This window comes from Eschrichtius robustus, chromosome 6, assembly GCF_028021215.1.
Source record: "Eschrichtius robustus isolate mEscRob2 chromosome 6, mEscRob2.pri, whole genome shotgun sequence".
NCBI lineage: Eukaryota > Metazoa > Chordata > Mammalia > Artiodactyla > Eschrichtiidae > Eschrichtius > Eschrichtius robustus.
In genome coordinates, this window is record NC_090829.1 from 27,760,934 (window position 1) to 27,779,358 (window position 18,425).

The following is an 18,425-nucleotide window of genomic DNA, read 5'->3' on the forward strand; positions in this document are numbered from 1 at the left end:
TGTTTATTTTTGTTTTTATTTCCATTTCTCTAGGAGGTGGGTCAAAAAGGATCTTGCTGTGATTTATGTCCAAGAGTGTTCTGCCTATGTTTTCCTCTAAGAGATTGATAGTGTCTGGCCTTACATTTAGGTCTTTAATCCATTTTGAGTTTATTTTTGTGTATGGTGTTAGGGAGTGGTTTTTTATTTTATTTTATTTTTTTTTGGGAGTGTTCTAATTTCATACTTTTACATGTACCAAAACAGGTGAAATTAAATGATTTATTTCACCAACTATTTCAAACATATAATTTCAACATGTGGCATTAGTCAGTTTTCAAGTGCTCAGTATCCACATGTGGATAGTGGCTACTGTATTGGACATGGAAATTCTAGCATGTTTATCCAGAAAATGGCTTGGCTTGTGACAGATTAAAAGTTGTGTGTTAATCTTATGTGTTTGTTTAAATATATATGTGCTTTAAGATAATTTTGAACTTCAATTTTTAATTTATAGTTTTTAAATAGAAGTAACATATTGATAGGGCAAACAAATTGAAATTATACTGAAAATGATAAATGAAAAGTAAAAGATTATCTTCTCCCCTGATACCAGTTCCTTTCCTCCCCAAATCATTACTGTTAACTTTTATGTGTATATTTTTAGGTAAAAAAATGCTTATACTTAAAATATGGGAATATAAAGAATTTCTAAACATATGAAATCTTATACAAACAGACCTGTACTGTGCTCAGCTTCTGTAGTAAACAGAGAAAAATTAAATAAGATACCATGACACACTTACTAAAATGGCGGAAATTAAAAGTACTGACAATACTAAGTGTTGACAGGACATGGAGCACGTTAGCTCTTATGCACTGCTGGTGAGTGTGTGTATTGCCACAATGATGTAGAAAACAGTTTGGCATTATTTAGTACAGTCATCCTTTGGTATCAGAGGGGATTGGTTCCAGGAGGCCCAAGTAAACCAAAGTCCACAGGTGCTCAAATCCCTTTTTTAACATGGTGTAGTATAGTGAATACAGTTAGCCCTCCATATCCATGGGTTCTGCATTCATGGATTCAACGAACAGCAGATGGAAAATTTAATCTGTCATTGGTTGAATCAGTGGATGTGAAATTCTCAAATACAGAGGGGTGACTGTATATTATTGAAAAAAAATCCATGTATAAGTGGCCCCAGGCGGTTCAAACCTGTGTTGGTCAAGGGTCAACTGTATATTTGAAGGTATATACAAAGAAACCCTTGCACATCTCCCACATGAGAAATATGGAAGACTACTCATTAGAAGCATTCATCATTATAACCCCAAATGGGAAACAACCTGTTGGTTTGCAAACTGGCCCTTGTACATGGAGGACAAAGAGAGACCAAAGAAAGAGGCAGACCACTCCAGATTGGTAGGTGGTAGTTTTAATAAGCGAGGAAACTTAGGCAGCTTGTCTTGGGTGGCTGCAAAATGAATAGATCTCCACAACTGCTCACTAGAATCTTAAAACTTATATAGAGGCTTTGAACTGGATTCAGTCATGTATGCTGTCCAGATGTTCTCAACAACACCTTGTATCTCAAGGCTGTGTCCATGGGGCAACTTCTAGCTTAGGGAAGGCAAGAAGAACACACATTCCACGGACAGGGGAGGGATTGAGGAGCCTCTGATTGCCCGGGTCCAGCTCGAGGGTCAATTGGTGGTCACGTCCTCTCGGTTACTTGATTACCTTCTCCAACACAACCAAAATTTCCATTCACAAAAAATGTGACACATAGTTACATACTTATATAATGAAATACTCCACATAAATGAAGATGAATAAACTACAGCTACATGCATGCAATATGGTTATTTCTTACAATCATGATATTGAACGAAAGAAGTGAGTCAGCAAAAAGTATTTGTATAGAGTGATTCCATTTCTGTAAAGTTTGAAATGGGCTATAAACCAAATGCATACATAAATACTAAAAGTATACATTTTTAGAAAAATAAAGTGAATATCAGATTGTTAGTTACCTTTAGAGAGGTAAGGAAGATATGTGAAGGGGAGAGACCTACAAGTAGATCCTTAAGTCGTGGCAACATTCTAATTTTTAACTGGTGTGATGTGTGGATAGGTGTTTCCACTCTAGAGAGTAATCTGGCAGTATTTGGGTATATACCGAGGGCAGATATCTCAGTGAAATTCTTCTGTTGGGACCATAAGGGACACTCATGATAGCTAGTGGTAGTGAAGATTTGTAAGCAACTTAGATTGTCCGTAACTGGGACAATGAATAAACAAAGTGTGGTGGATACTCACCGTGGAATAGCATCCAGCTATAAGGAATAATGAACTAGATGTACACAGATTAACCTGAAGAGACAGTGGTAAAAATGTTTATTAAAAAAAGAGGAACAGAACAAAGTTTACTCTCTTGTTGGTATCTGCTGACATTGCTTTCCGCTTCTCAGTGATTTTAGACCCTGACTCTCTGTCACCTGTTTCAATACTACTTTTATCTTGACACTTGGAAAATACAATATACACATAAATGATGCCAACAATGCCTGCCCTTTTACTTTCCTCTGATGATTTTGTTTCCTATTCAACCTCAGCCTACTTTTTAAAAAGATATACTCTTTATAAGTGTATCTTAGATATTTTTGGTGACTACTGAATGCAGTCGTTCCATAATATCAAATTCATGTATCTTATCCTCTATTTCCTTCCTCTATTTCTGGCCTGTTCTCTCTGATACTTTCAGTGCAACAATCTTTTGATGCACCAAGGCCTCCCATCCTGCCTGTCATTTGCACCCCCCTTGATGTCTTCATTTGCTTGTTTATTGAGCCTAAATTCTTTGGAGAGTTGTTATAATCACACCCCCGAATATACATATTTCCTATTTTGTAGTACTTATTTAGCAGAAACCAAGCAACCAGCAAAAAAAAAAAAAAAAAAAAAAATCCTGGTTAATTGCAACACTTTTACTGCAGGTCTGTACCTTACCATGAACAAAGGACACAAAACAGTGCATATCAGTCTCAGTTTTATATTCATGACCTCAAAATCAGGTGGTTCCTCAGTGCTGCCAGATTACCATTTCATCCACTAATCTAGACAACAATTTCATGCCTCTAATCAAGCATCAACACCTCCTATCCTATCCTTCTTCTCAGCTTATGACTTTGCATCCTACTTCACTGAGAAAATAAAGCAATCTGAACATGACTTTCAGAAACTCTGACCACCATATCATCCACTTGTCAGCAACTATACATGCGCATAGCCTGCTTTCCCCTGTGTATCCATACATGGTTTGTCCATGCTGGTCACTTCTTGTGTGCACGGCATCTCCTCCTCTCAGACACACTTAAGGACATTGTACCAGCAATTCTCTCCTTTCTCTCCTACGTCAAGTTTCACTCTCTGCACGATCACGTCCATCAGTGTACAACCTGCTGTTACAACTTCCATCTGAACTTTTTTTGACCCCCTCTCCTATCAGCTACAGACCATTTTTTTGCTCCTTTTAGTAACAAGACCCCTCAAAAGAGATTTCTGTATTTGCAGCCTCTGACTTCTCTCCTTCTGTGTTCTCTTCACTTGCTCCACATGGACTTTTGCCTTAACCATTCCACAAAAAAACTATACTTTTGTTAAGGTTAATGATAATTTCCATGTTCTTAAATCCAGTGGTCAATTTTGTTTCCTTTTGCTTGATCTACTGACACTTGACACTGTTGATCATGTGCTCCTCCTGACACATTTTTCTTTTTTAAAAAAAATTTTATTCAAGTATGTTTGATGTACAGTGTTGTGTTAATTTCTGCTGTACAGCAAAGTGACTCAGTTATACATATATATTCATTCTTTTTTATATTCTTTTCCATTATGGTTTATCCCAGGATTTCAATATAGTTCCCTGTGCTATACAGTAGGACCTCATTGTTTATCCATCCTATATAAAATAGTCTGCATCTGCTTATCCCAAACTCCCAATCCATCCCTCCCCCACCCTCCTCCCCCTTAGAAACCACATGTCTCTTCTGTATGTCTGTGAGTCTGTTTTGTAGATAAGTTCATTTGCTGACACACTTTTCTTAATAGGCTTTAGCATATCCCTTTTTTGTTTGTTTTTACTGATCATTCTTAGTCTGTTTTGCTGGAGATACTTCTTTCAAATGTTTATTTTGGAATACTCCAATGCTCAATCCTTAGTCATTTTTTCCTATACATTCACTTCCTTGGTGATCTTTTCTAGTCTCATGGCTTTAAAAATGTTGATTACCCCAAAATATATCTCTAGCTCAGGCTGCTGTTCTGAACTCTCTACTTATATAATAACATCTCAAACTCAGCAGGTTCAAACTGAACTCCTAATCTGCTTTACCCATCTAGTCATTGGTAACCCTGTCTTCCCAGTCAGGTCAAATCTTGTGGGTCATTCTTGATTCCTCTCTTTATCTCACACCTTATATTTCACACAGGAAGTTCTTTGGCTCTTTCTTCAAAATACATCAATAATCCCACCAGTTCTTATTACTTTCACTGCTTCCATTTTAGGCCAGCCATGATAATTCCATGCCTGGATTATTGCAGTAGTCTCGGAAATAGACTCCCTGTTTCTACCCTTGCCCCCTACAGTTAATTCTCAAATGCAACAGCAAGAATGACTCTTTGAAAATATAAGTTAGATCATATCATCCTGCTCCTCAAACTTTGGAATGAGCTCGATAGACCCTATAGTATCTGGTCTCTATTATCCCATCTTCTGATACTCTTCCCCTTAGTCTGTTTTGGTCACACTGGCCTCCTTGCTATTCCTAGAACATGCCTGGGATTCTTCCACTTTACGACTTGCTCTAACTACTCCCTCTATGAAATAGCATCAGCTTAAACTGTTTTTGCCTCCTTAAATAGGTTGTTGATAAATCAAATTGAAACAGCGTCAGCTTAAACTGACTTTGCCTCCTCAAATAGGTTGTTGATAAATCAAACCTTGAGTTGTTTTACAGAGACAGCACTGCGGAGGTACAGGACAGGAACCCCTGTCTCCAGCATGACCCCAGAGCCAAGAATCTTCAGTCTATGGAACTCAAAGAATAGAAATGTTGCCACTGGAGCCCTTTACAAAGTGAGAAGTCCTTCCATAGGAAAATCTAGCTTCCAGCAGCATGAGTAACTTATATGTACTAATTCAATATTAGCCAATCAGCTTCCAAGTTTGAGATTGCCCCAGCCCCTTAAATTTTACCCCTAACCTTGGATCGGCAAACAGATTTGAGAGGCTTGCCTCCTGTCTCTTTGCTGGTCAACCTCTAAATAAAGTTCTTTCTTTTCTCAAAAGCTGGTGCCATAGTACTGGCTTCTATGCAAATAAGGCAGTGAGCCCTTGCTGACTAACATCTATCTGGAATGTTCTTTTGCAAGATATTTGTAAATAAACTCCCTCATATCATTTGCATTTTTGCCTAAATATCACCTTTTATATGCAGTCTATCTTAATCACCCCCTTTAATATTCCTACACAACCCCCCTTTCTTCACCTTCTTGGCTTGAAATTTATAGATTCTTTTTCTATTCTATAAAGCCTAAATTTATATATTAATCACACGTATGTAATAAAGTCTAAAGTTATTTTCTATAACATATCTTAATGTTTGGTCTTAGTTCTACACATAAAGTTTTCAATGTTTACCATTAGCTCTTTACCACAAGGTCAGTATATTATTTAGGGCTACATTTGTCATGATGTTGTGTTTTCAAAAAGGGCTTGTGGGCTCATGTTTCCTGAAACCCTGCATATCTGAAAATTTCTTTCTGTTGTCTTTACACTTGCTTGACAGGTTGGCTGTGTATAACATTCCTGGATTATACTTGATTTCCTCTTGGATCTTTGTAGACTCTGCTCCTATGGCTTTTTCAATATTTATGTGGTTGTCTGAGGACAATGACATTTCCCACTTTATAAGTGACTTGCTTTCCTTACCTAGATGAATGAAGAATACTTTCTTTAGCCTTGAAGTTCAAGAAGTTGACTATTATGTTAGAAGCTAATTGTATTGTAACACTTTTTTTTAGTACTTTTTTTTTTTTTCTAGTTGCGGCAAGCGGGGGCTGCTCTTCGTGGCAATGTACAGGCTTCTCTCATTTCGGTGGCTTCTCTTGTTGCGGAGCTTGGGCTCTAGGCACGCAGGCCTTAGTAGTTGTGGCGTGCGGGCTTAGTTGCTCCGCAGCATGTGGGATCTTCCTGGACCAGGGATTGAACCCGTGTCCCCTGCATTAGCAGGTGGATTCTTAACCACTGCGCCACCACTTCTTTTAGAAACACATAATCTTGGGAATTCACTGGCAGTCCGGTGGTTAGGACTCCACGCTTTCACTGCTGAGGGCCCGGGTGGGGGAACTAAGATCCTGCAAGCCACGTGGTGTGGCCAAAAAAAAAAAAAAAAAAGAAAAAGAAAGAAAGAAAAAGAAACACATAATCTTTTGATCCATGCATCCATTTATTCTTTTATATAAGAAAATTTTTCGTTTAAAAGTATTTTTCTCTGTTCCATTAGTTGTGCTTTCTACTTCAAGGGTTATCCTAGGTTTCATTGTTATTACCAGCTCTGTATCTACTATTTTTTTTTCCAATTGCTTTCATAACTTTGTTCATCGGCATTCACATTATTATCTCAAGAGTTTCCTATATTATCTTTAATGTTATGCATTTTACCTATGTTACCTAGTATAATCTAGTTACTGGAAGTACCTGTTATTTTCAGATTATTTCTTAGTTCTGTAATGCTGTTTTTGCCGCTTCAATTTGGTCCTTAGTTCTGCATTTGCATTTTATTCAGCTATTTTATCACTGTAAACTTAGTATTTTGATACTTTGGGTTTGTGTTTTCTTTATATTATTTTTTGTCAAGGAACAGTAAGAAATTTTTATTTTCTTAGATAATTTTTCCTTCGGGAGTTAATTTTTTACTTCACTTTTACATGCCATCATTTCGTCCAACTTCCCTTTCAGCCAAATTCTTCTTCCCTTTCTTTCATTCTCTCTCTTCTCTCATTCTTTCCTTCCTTTTTCCTTCCAATAGCATCTTTGCAGTATTAAAATGCTTTTATCTTTCATCCAGCTCTGCCAAGATCTTCTAATCTATTTGATGTAGTATGGATAAATCCTCCATGATTTTCTTTTCTGACCTGATATAAAATTCACAGAGTTCCAGTTTAACATCTTGTTTTTTCACAATCTATTACTATTATGTAGCCCAAGACCATGAAAATCAAGAGTAGAATTCAACCTGGACTCTGTGTTATCTTATTTGGAAGATTTGATCTCTGTACTCCTTTTTCCATTTTTTGTGAAAGATTTTGTATCCATTTCAATGTCCTAAGTTGGCTGTGTATCCTGTTTCTGTTTTGTGGTGGATACCCTTGTATCCAAAGTCAAGTGGGATCCTGGAGCCCTCCTCTGCTTCTGACAAGGTTTGGCTGGGTAGTTCTTTTGTCACTTCTTCCAGCTGCCATTTCCACATTCTCACCAAGCAGAGGAACAGAAACACAATTGGAAACTGTTGCTACTGCCCACAGAATTTCCAGCATGTCTAGTCTACAAACTGGGGGGTTAGAGTTTGAGGGGTTGGGGCATTGCCTGGTAAAGGGGACTAGGAGACTGCAGTCAAGGTGTCTAGACCCGTGGCCTTTAGTGCATCCATTTCTATGGGCCTAACTCCTCAGAGGATCTGCCTTGCCTTTTAAGTTCTTTTGTCTTTGACTGCTTTGCCTTCCGGCTGGAGACAATTAACTCTTGGAAAGATTGTACATTCTGTCTTTCCTTTAAACATCCTTCCTGCTGGGAAAATCTAAATGAAGAGTCTTAGACATTTTTCCTTCTTCTTATGAGGCTCTGACACAGTAGGGAGGGGCTAAGTGTCTAGAGCTTTTGTCCACATTTTTCCAAGCCTGCCCACACATCTCTTCAGTGTGCTTTTCAAATTGGGAGGAAATATTTTAAAATCAAAGGACTCAAGGCACAGAAAGAGATCTTAAAATCATGTATTATAGTATTTTCCAACGAGTAGCTTAGGTAGTTTTCAGTTTCTGTGTCATTTTTGATAGTAAGTACTGATAATTGCAAATAAAATGATATGCCTAAGTACATGCAACTAGCTGCAGAGATATCCCTGACTCTGATTTCTTAATGCCCTTATCACTCACTGTACTTCTATTACGCCATATTATTTTTTCCTACTCAAACCCAGAAAACAATAAAGAGAAATCAAGAATATTTATTTTAGTCTTCTGAATCACTTACATTTTTAAGTCAATTAGTAAATTTTTAAACTAATTTTTCAAAAGTTCTTCATAAAGCATCTAACATATTTTGACCAGTTAATCAGGAGCAGGAATTTGGGTTTGCAGATTCATGCTGTTATAAATTGAGATAGTCTGTCCAATTTTTTTATGAAGAGGTGAAGGGAGATTTCATTAAATTTCAAAGGCCTGTCTTGTGTCTGAGCACACGGATGTGTGCTATTATTACACTTAATGTCTCTTTCCTCATAAGGGAAACCTTTTTCTTTTTTTTTTTTTTAATCCCCTGTCACTTTCCAAATCATCATTTTTGAGACTCTACCAATCAAAGGAAATTGTGATTCTTTGAGCCTCTCAGCTGTACTCTTTGTAACCATGGAAACCAAGCCAAACTGTTACCAAGGTAACCTTCCTGAAGCTATGATTTCACTCTCATTACAATTGTTCTTAGGATTAATAAATCTATTGAAAGTTGAACATAAATAATACTGTATTTGTACATAATTTACGGATTCGAGTATGATTATTTTTAATTCTCATTTAAAATTATACATAACTGAATTTATGGTTCAAGATGGAGGAACAAGCACAGTCATGTGACAATGTTTTGAGCAATTCATTGAGTATCTGAAAAGAAAATTAATTTGACCTTGATGCTGAGAATGTTTTCCCTTTGGCACATATTTAGCAGCTTAAGGTTACTTGTATCCGTTTTTCCCCCATATAATTTGATTCTGCAGTATTGTATGCCATATGATAAATGCTATTATTGGTCAGTTTGTATAATCAAGCTATGGATAAAACACAGAGGACATGGTTATAGATAAATAACAGAAGGTAAATTTTAGAAACCTTGAAAACATAAAAGCAATTGTATACATTTATCCATATAATGTTTGGTGAAAGCAAGTGTGATTTTATTAAATAGATAACCTAATGTTGTTGACTCAAGAGGTACTATTTAAATGTATAAATCAGGAAGCTAAAGCATAAGCATATTTTAGAATAATTTTATAAATATTTTCATATATTAATATTTAGATATTTGAATGTTTTTAGAATATTTTAAGCATATCTTCTGATATCCATCTTGAAAAAAATGTAAATTGTTAAAAAGAAAATGGAACCAGGGGTTGGAAGTTAGTTTATAAGACTCATATTTTAAAACTTTTATATGGTTTGACATTTATGTTTTGAGCACTAAGCATTTTAAATAAATAGCAAATCGAGATTTTTGTTGTTCTGAATTTTGGAATGGTGTTTTTCACAGTAAAAAGGAATGTGTACGAATATTTTTCTCTCTCCAAATTGAATTTGAACATAAGCACATGCCCTAGATTCTCTAGGAGGGTCCTTTTCCCCATAAACATTTCTCTTCTTTTGAGATTTTCCCTTTATGTCCTTTTTTCTCTTAGGGAGGAAGTACAGAGGCACGTATCAGTGGACCGGAGGCCGTGAATTTGGAGCATGAGCACAGAGAAGGGCCAACACATGCGCTGCTTGTATATGAAAGAGGAAGGGACCCCCAGCGGTCAGGGTACCAAGAGGAAACAGAAGCACCTTCAAAATAGAACAAGGTCAGAAATATTTATTTATTTACAAAGCCATTATTTCTATATTTGTAGGTGTGGTGACCTAGGACGAATACCCCTCAGGCTACTAGTCAGCCCCAAAGGGACAAGTGTGTGACTTACAGCAAGAACCCAGAAAGACAGAGGTGGGTGGGGTTGGCTGACATGAGAGGTATGTAAAAGGAAAACAGCTACTCTGACTTCTCCCTCCCTTGACCTCCCCATCTCCCGGCTCATCTCTGGCTAAACTCCAACAAGAAGACAGGGGGTTCTATTTTGTAGAACAAAGAAATCAGTTTCTCTGAGTAGAGAGCAAGGTAGGGATAGGTGGAGATGGATAGAGAATGGATTTTTAGGGACAAAAGAGAAATACCTGCCATGAAACCCCTACCTTGAGACCCTTTTGTGATTTTGTAAGAACTGGGATTTTACTCTCATCTGTCAGAAAAATTGTTGTAATCAATATACAAATCTGCCATATCTATAATGCGTATGGCCTTCGTTAGATATGGCAACACTGTGCACTGTACCACCGGCTAAGCCATGGGTTGCTCCCTTCTGTTTGAGTCAAAAGACTCCAGTAGTGGTATCTTTTGTTAATAATGCAACACTAACCCCTAAAAGGGAGCTACTATGAATTTAAATTTCATTGCATCACTAAGGACACACTGATGGAATTCAACAGGTGGGAGCTGAACCCATCAAGATGCTTCAGGCCCACCATCAGAGAATGGAATTTGAATTCCATTTTCTATAGCCCTTATTTAGAATACTTATTCCCCTGTTTGGAGAAACACACAGAGAAAATGATTTTCACTGCAGAAATCATGACTTTAAATAAAATTTCTTCTTTTACAAAATCTGGGGCATCACTAGAGTCCTTGGTTCACTTGAAAAAGGGAATACTTGAAGGAGGGAAGGGGAAGGAAGGAAATTCACATGGTCTTGTTAACCTAAAACAAATAGACTGCCAGTTATTTTTCCAGCAGAAAAAGAGTTTTTTCAGGATCAGCAAAGAATTGCAGTTTGGGGTCTGCAACTATGGTGAGCCATGTGGAAGTAAGTCCCTAGCATGAATGGAGAGGACAGCTCTTTTATAGAGGGAAAAGGAAGTTGGGAGGGCTACAGTAAACAAACAGTCCATGGCTTTTCATACTCTGATTTGTGACTGTCTCTCACTGACTGAGCTTCTTGCCAGGCAAGAAGAGGGAGTCTTTCTTCTTCCTGCTGGGCTCTGCTATCATGGAAGAGCGTGAGAGCTGCCCCTCTATTTAACTGAGGTTTTTGTTTATTAATTTGTATACCCTTATCATCTTTGTATCAGATGCTATGAGAGAAATTAAATATATTTAATTTAATTTAGTTAATCACAGTAAATTGATAAGGCGAGTAATTTTCTCTCTGTTTTACAAGTGCTGTGTATGTTTTTTACAAAATTCGGTTCCAGTAATGTTCTTTGATTTCTCTACAGTTGAAGGTGATTATGAGTCATAAAATAACCAAAGTTAGGAGAGGAAAGGAATGTGAGAAGGTAATAGACTAGATCAGTGAATTTCTGACTGTGTCTCTGGAAATCCTCACGTTCCAAGAACAGGCCTCAGGGGCTTCTGAGTGTGAGGGGCAGGGTGTGGGATGCAGAGTGCAGCCAGGGGTGTACGTGAGGCTGGGCAGAGAGACTTTGGACTCCTCTTCTCTCCTTTCAAACAGAGCAGCTTTGATTTGATCTGCTTTCAAATTTTTCTTAATATTAATTATCTTAATATTCTCTCAAAATCACTTCTAATATATTAGTGGCATAAAGCTTTCAAACGATATTACAATTAAGGAGAAATGAAGCAATGATCAGCTTGCTATTCACATAATAACCAGCATTGCCTATTTTGCTCCGCAAAGGTTCATTAACTCATTTAAAGCCAGGCACTTCATGAAACAAACATGTGATCAGATACAGACAGTTCTTTAGGAAAGTGAAAGTGAGAAAGAGTAGAACGTGACCGACCTCCCAGACTAAAGATTCGTTTCATGCTCCTTCTTAAGAGCTGGCATTTGTCGATTCTTTTGGGTCTCTGTGATCACCCTGTTATGTTTACCAAGAGAAAGGTATCTACTGAGATATTTACTGAATTAATAAGCAACCATAACCTGTTCAGTTATTGTATGAATATTGCCTTTTTATGCCTCTGCTGGGTCTAGAAGGGATCTGTAATTTTGCCCGGGTAGGTGGAAGTGTGAACTCTGCCTATCCAGTTACACAGAAAGCCTCAAGTCACCCTGTCACCAAGAGCTTAAAGAAAGAGTGACGGAAAAAGGATTCCAAACAGTTTTATTTCCTCAAATAATCATCTTTATTAAATGTTTTTAAATTGTAATATAGTTGACATAAAACTTTGTGCAAGTTTAAGGTATATAAAATGATGATTTGATATGTGTATATATTGCAGTCTGATTACCACCAAAGCCTTAGCTAACATCTCTTTCATGTCACACAAATATCATTTCTATTTTTGCAGCGGAGACAACTAAGATCTAGTTTCTTAGCAACTTTGAAGATTATAATACAGTATTGTTAACTATAATCATTATACGGTGCATTAGCTCTCCAGGACTTATTTATCTACTATTTCCAAGTTTGTACACTTAAGCAGCGTCTCCCAGTTCTCCCCCTCACCCTACCCCCATCCCTTGGTAACCACCATGATACTTTCTGTTTTTATTAATTCAGCTTTTTCAGGTTCCACATCTAAGTGATATCATACAGAATTTCCCTTTCTCTGTCTGACTTATTTCACTTGGCATAATGCTCTGCTCTCAAGTTCCATTCATGTTTTCCCAAATGGGCAGGATTTCCAAAACAGCATTTTCTTGAGTTTGTAACTAAAATGAGATTACAAAGTAGGAGACCACAGGGGATCTCACAGAGGCCCAGCTTGTCCCTTTGGTTAGTGTGCCAGAGGAAAGGAGAGGATTAGACCCTCTTTTAGTTTAAAGTAAACAAAGGGGAAAAGCTAAATTTGACAGTTTTCAGTTTTAAAAATTGTTCTATTTAGCAAAAAACGGAGGGGGAAGGAGTCATACGTTATCATCTAATTTTATTCTTTGGCTGATTTAATTCATTTATATTTGCATGCATTAGTGTACAAGAGAAGTCACAGAGCAAAACCAATTATTTAAGTGAAGTAGAAATAAACAAAACAATGGCAAGGAAGGAAAGTGAACACTGTAGTAGTATTTGGCTGCAAGTATTTGTAGATAAGGAAATCGAGTTAAGGGCTTCTATGTCATCTGTGTTTAATTTTTCCCCTCATATTTTATATTCTTTATAACCAGGAATTATCTGAGAAATGGTGCATTGGCCTTTTTAAGTTGCTCCTCAAAAGGCTAATTAAAGTTAAAAAAAAAAAAAAATGAATGACAGTGCCACAGAGTTGCAAAAGGTCTCCAGGTGTCAGGTGCTTCATTTCCTTACCCTCAGGCACATTTTATAAGTAATTTGGACAGATAAACCTAGAGGAAAGGTGATTCCAGAAACCATTTCTCATAATTCACTGTAATGTTTATTTGACCTCCCCTTCCTGGCAGAGAGTTCTTAAATCTGTGTGAAATCCTTTGGGCAGGAATCTACGTGTCACATGAAGGAAAATCTGGAGTACTATTTCTCTCATTGGTGTCTGTGTCAGTTGCAATGCCAGAGTCTTTGTCTCCTTTGTTTGAATAGAAGCTTCCTGAAATATACATCACTATTTGCCCTCTCAACTTCCTCTCCCCACCCACTATGCGCCATTCTCTCCCTAGACAAGCACAATCTGGCTTTTGCTTCATAAGTCAAAGGCCTATCACTTCTCTGAAATAACCGTCTCCAAGGTAACATATGGTCCTCTGGTTTCCAAATCTAAATATGCTTAGAAAATCATATTCATTTGACCTCTCTTGGCACTTGACTGGGTTGACAACTCCCTTGTTTCAAAACACTTTCCTTCTTTGACTTATTTGATATTATTTCTTCCTGGTTTTGCTTTTACGACTCTGAGGGCCTTCTTGCATTTACCTAACTTTTAATTTTGGTGTTACCTATGCTGCATCCTTGGTCCTTTTTTTAATTTTTTCATTCTATACTCTCTCCCTGAACAATCTGATCCACATGCGCACTCTAATTTCTATCAACTCCCAAATTCATAATATTAGTCCATACCTCTCTTCTGATCTTTCGATTTGTATAACACATTTTGTAAAACATGTATAGATAATTATACATATTGACTATTCAAAAAGCTCTGATGTTTTATAAGTTGTACGTACACACCGCCACCACCACCATCAACTCCATGACAAACTGAATTTTCAACACAAAATCTCTATTACGTGACTTTCTGTTGGCCAGTCATCATGCTGGACATAAGAATTAGAATCAAATAAAACCCACCTGTGGCCCTCCAGGAGCTCTAGGTCCAGAGGCCCTGAGCATCACCCAGGTTTACCTCTTAAGGACTACGGTGCCATCTTGTTCCTCCCCATCGTGGCTTATCCCATGCTGTGCTAGAGCTGCTTGTTTCCACGCGTTCATCTCTCACTCATTGTGTCAAAAGGACAGCAACCCCTTCTATCCTGTTTATGTCTCTTTCTAACTCAATATAGATTAGTTGACTTAAACGAACAGATTTTTTCAAGCTGAGTATACCCGCCTTAATATTATATAAATTTGAGGTACAAAGAAAATTCTTGTTTTCTCTCCTGAATTTCATTTTCATACTTGTATAATTATTCTTCTCACAGGTCAAGGACATTCCATTTAATCTTTTAGAGCAGGTATTTGATAGTTAAAAACAAAATGGAAGGCCTCATGTAAAATGCAGTGACTTGTGCTTAATGTATAGCCTATAGGACCAAATAAATATATTTATAGAAATATAGGCTCAGACGTTAGAGAACTACCAACCTAAGAAAATGTTGGAATTTGGGGGGTACCATTCCAACTAGCATGTGAAAGAAGTGACAACTGTATTGAATTTTTTATTTAAAAATTCTTACCATGTATTTTTATTGGGCCTATTATTGTAACGAAGAAGCTTCTTTATTGAATTTAGTCTACACATCACAGTGAAAATCTTGATCATAGTTTCTAAGATCTTTTCCTTATCTTAGGATAACATTATTCTGTAAAGTCTTTGACATTGTATATAAATGTTGGTATATATTCATCAATTAATTTTATGGGGTAAGCTCTTGTAGCTTTTATCAGATTCTCAGAAGGGTCTGTTTTCCCCAGAATGTTAAGAACCATAATGACATATGCTTTACTCTGTATTATATCAAAAAATTGCTAGTGAAAAAGAAGAATTTTTCAGAGAAAATGTCAAATGAACACCTAAAGCCAGAAAAAAAAACCCCAATCTTCTGTTTTTGAAATTTACACTACACAGAAATGCAAGCTCTCTTGATGCTGACCCTACAAGGGCATTTCTATTTGTATCTGAATAGATTCATTTCCAAATTTGGAGAGTAGCCCATGTTCCATTACCATGCAGCCCACAACATGCTTGAGATTGCTAATTAGGGTGCAAATTGTGGTGGTATTTCTGGTGACCTGGACATGTGTTCATTGGAAACAGAAATGAGCCCCTCAACTCATTTCACATAGGCCAGAAAACATCTGCCAGATGGTTACAGCTTTCGGTAACTATTAAACTGGATCACATTTGAACAAAAGACTTAGATATATAGTGTTTGAAAGCTTATTCTGAAATTTCTAACATATCCATGGAGATTAGTCTTAATGAAAAACTACATTAATCTACCTCATGCATTGTGATTAGCCTAAAATGGATAATTCCCTCTCACTTTCTCCAAAGTCAAGCTAAGAATGCCTTTATCCACTTTCATATAATGCTAACAAAACATCTGGGAGATTTATTGATATGAGAGTATCTATTAGGACTTCAAAATTAATTTCAATTCCCTGAGGTATCTTATTTTAATTAACAAAACCATGATCCTGTTCTATTAATTAGCATGCGGAAGGAATAAGTTTGAGATGAATGAATTCTAACAAAGCATTTATCTTCTAAAATAGTTTTTTAAAAAAAGCATTAACAAACTGGGTCTAATTTGTTTTATAATTTTAATAACACTCTTGAAATTCCATTCTGAAGAGTAATATAACTAATATTCATTATTTTTCTTTAAAGCTTTATTTTGGGTGTGCATATTTTCTGAAAACTTCATTATTAGTTTTAACACTGAATCTTAAAGATTATTAATGTGAGCACAAATACATTTAATATTTTTATTACATTTTCTGTTGAGTATAAATTGCATATTTATCTCACTCCCAGTGTTTTTCTTGCCAGCTTATGAAAATATCTGGGTATGCCACAGGGGATGACCACGGAGCAAGGCAGGTAGAATCTGTAAATAGCTTCCTGCACTGCCCAAGCATATAATTTCTGCATAGTCATATTTTACCCTAGATCACTGTTATTGGTATATTCTTGTATTTTGAAACTTATCTTAAATACAGCTAAAACATTTTAGGCACCAGTATAATTTACAAATAAGATTAATAGTGCATCTGATATCATTAAGAATACTACTATAATGGAGCATGTTGAACAATTTCAAATAATTTTGTCATATGTCAAGCCACAAATGATGACTTCAGGCAGTATAAGATTAAGGAAACTGGGTTGTGAAAATCTAAATGGCATCATTCAAAACTCCTCATAGACATTTTCCCCTCACATATCTGCTTTGCTGCAAACATGTTTGTATTTGAAGGCATCACAGAATTGTTCTCAAATAGCACTCTGGAAAATAGAGTATATTTAATTAATATCAAATGCAAGGAAAAACAATCAAGGCTTTGCATATGGTTTCTGTTTTTGAAACTTTTGTACTCATAACCTACACTGGAAAGGATCAGATAATACATACTTTAGGCTTTGTGGGCCAAGAGGCAAAATTGAGACTATTATAGAGGACATTAAATAACAAGTGAGAAATCAGGATTCCACAAATCTTATTGATGGCATTCAAAACATAATTATTGAAGACAATTTTTGGTAATATAAGCATATTAATCAGAAAAGTGGAATTCTCCTTTAGGAATAATATTCACTAATTGGGTTCCAAGTCATTGTTTCCTGTCATCAAAATCAATTGCAAGTATTCATCACAATGCTGATCAGTAATGAGATTTTATTATTTTATCTTTGAAAATGTCTTTTCACAGAGCTAAATTCTGCCAAATACTGATATTAATCCTTGAGCACATGAAAGGCACTTATATAATTCTGTTAGATTCTTCTCTAGATATTTGCCTTTTAGTATGTCATTACATTTCAGATTATTCCTTTTCAGTTGTAGGTTAGGTGGAAGCTCCTCACTTACGTAGTTAAATGAATTTTGAAACATGGAAATTTCCTTTGAACATGGAACTATTAGAACTTAGTATGAGCTTGAAAAGTATATCTCCTTCAAAATTGTGTGGTAGTGGAGGTATTTCTTTTTATCTTAACTTTTGACAACCTAGGCGGTGTATGAAGCAGCTTGACCTTACTTACTTATGATTCAAACAATATTAGTTGTCATCCAAATGACACTCCTACAGTGTAAGTTTTGCATATAAGTACTGATATCAGTACTTATAGTTTTGCCTTGTAATTTTAGGTCAAATTAATTAAGAAATATTATCAAGTCTACCACAAATGGTAATCTCCAAATTCATTTAACATTCAAAAAGAGTGTTTGAAGACAGTTCTTCTTGATCACAAAAAGTTTAATCTTGGCTCTGACCTCAAGAAAATTGCAATGCAGTGTCACTGTTGAGTTATAGAATTGCTGTAAGGTACAGTACTCAGCTTCTATTTCTGACACATATTCACAGAATTCCTGATGATTACATCCAGGAGAGCTAATGGAGGTCACTGTTGACACTATTGGTAGTGGCTTACTTAATATAAAGTCTTTTATTCTGGATGTACTTATTAATGATGCCTCTGTGTTCGTTTGGGTCCTCTAAGGGCAGAAGGCAAGATGGGGTTAGATGTGCAAGAACTATACTGAAGAAAACATCTGTGAGGGACAAACGAAAAGGGGCTGGAGAAGGTGGGGAAAGCCTTCTGACTCTAATGTAGTTCTCACTTCTGTGAAGGAGAGAAGGAAGGAAGGAGGGTCTTGCACTGCAGTTTGAAGAAAATTTCAGCTAAGGCAATGGGAGGTTTTGAGCCAAAGTTTCCCATCAGAGGAATTCCTTCTGTGTTCAGTCTTTGGCTAGAAGCAGCATGTGGGAAGTGTGGCCTCAGCACAGTCATGTTGGTGGATTCCTAATGTAACAGCTTGGGCCACCGATCAATTACACTTCATTCAGCAAGATATTTGAATGGCCCATTTTCATGGTTGCCACAGTTTAGCACTTGCTCTACACAGATTTACTTCTCCACACTTACTTGGGGAGGAGCTCCTCCATGGTTCCCATGGATCTGTCTTCCTGAGGGGAAACTTAAAAGAGGGAAATTTATAGGGTGAACTACAGCCTTGGTCACTGTGGTTGATCTCGTTGGTTCTCATCT